Below are 1534 nucleotides of genomic sequence, written 5' to 3' on the forward strand. Positions count from 1 at the left end.
CATTTATGATGAAAAAATATCAAAATAACTTTTATTTATTTATAATTCATGTACTAATACAAAAGGAGCACAACTGTTAACAGGTTGACACTTGGCTTTGGGATACTATTTCCAACAATCTCCCACTTGGTCTAAAGCCAATCGGTGTAGTATCTAATACCCATCTTCGACTTGTAGTCGTTGAACTCCTTCACCGTAATGGCTTTAGTGAATGGGTCGGCTAGGTTCTCTTTTTCGTCGATCTTCTGAAGGTCGACGTCACCTCGATCCACGATCTCCCGGATGAGATGGTAGCGGCACAGAATATGCTTTGTCCGCTGGTGTGCCTTCGATTTCTTCGCCTGAGCAATGGCTCCAGAGCTGTCACAGTAGAGCAAAACTGGACCAACATGGGAGGGTGCTACTCCGAGCTCAGTGATGAATTTTCTCAGCCACACCGCTTCTTTGGCAGCATCTGATGCAGCAATATACTCTGCCTCGCATACTGAATCAGCCACAGTGTGCTGCTTGAAACTCTTCCAGCAGACAGCCCCACCATTAAGGGTAAAAATAAATCCTGACACACTCTTGCTGTCATCGCGATCAGACTGAAAACTAGAGTCTGTAAACCCTATAAGTCTCAAGTCTGATTCACCATATACAAGCCACTGGTCCTTAGTATTTCTTAAATACTTTAGGATGGTTTTAACAACCTTCCAGTGATTCTCCCCTGGATCAGATTGGTATCTATTCACTACCCCTAGTGAGTATGCCACATCTGGTCGTGTATATGTCATGGCGTACATGATAGATCCCACTGTCGAAGCATATGGAATCCTACCCATACGCTCTCTCTCTTGAGGTGTTGTCGGACAATCCCTTTTCGAGAGAGAAATTTCATGGCCTATCGGTAGATAGTCTTTCTTGGAATTCTCTATGCTGAACCTTTTCAGTATAGTATCAATATACGTGGACTAGGATAAGCCAAGTAACCTTTTGGATCTATCCCTATAGATCCTCATCCCTAGGATGTAGGAAGCTTCTCCCAGATCCTTCATAGAGAACTGTGATGATAGCCAAATCTTTATTCCCTGTAATGCAGGGACATCATTCCCGATTAAGAGAATGTCATCCACATACAATACAAGAAATACTACTACTGGACCATTAGCCCACTTATAAATGCAGGGCTCTTCTCCATTCTTAATGAAGCCATACATTTTGATTGTCCTATCAAAATGTATGTTCCAACTTCGAGATGCCTGCTTAAGTCCATAAATAGACCTTTGTAGCTTGCATACCTTAGACTCATCTGTGGATGTGAACCCTTCAGATTGTATCATATACACCTCTTCGTCCAGCTCTCCGTTTAGGAAGGCTGTCTTCACATCCATCTGCCAGATTTCATAGTCTAGATGGGCAGCTATCGCAAGCATAATCTGAATGGATTTGAGCATTGCTACAGGAGAAAATATCTCGTCATAGTCTATACCATAACGTTGACGATATCCCTTGGCAACCAGACGGACTTTATAGGTCTCCACCTTTCTGTCTG

Source organism: Elaeis guineensis, chromosome 9 (genome assembly GCF_000442705.2).
Source record: "Elaeis guineensis isolate ETL-2024a chromosome 9, EG11, whole genome shotgun sequence".
Classification (NCBI taxonomy): domain Eukaryota; kingdom Viridiplantae; phylum Streptophyta; class Magnoliopsida; order Arecales; family Arecaceae; genus Elaeis; species Elaeis guineensis.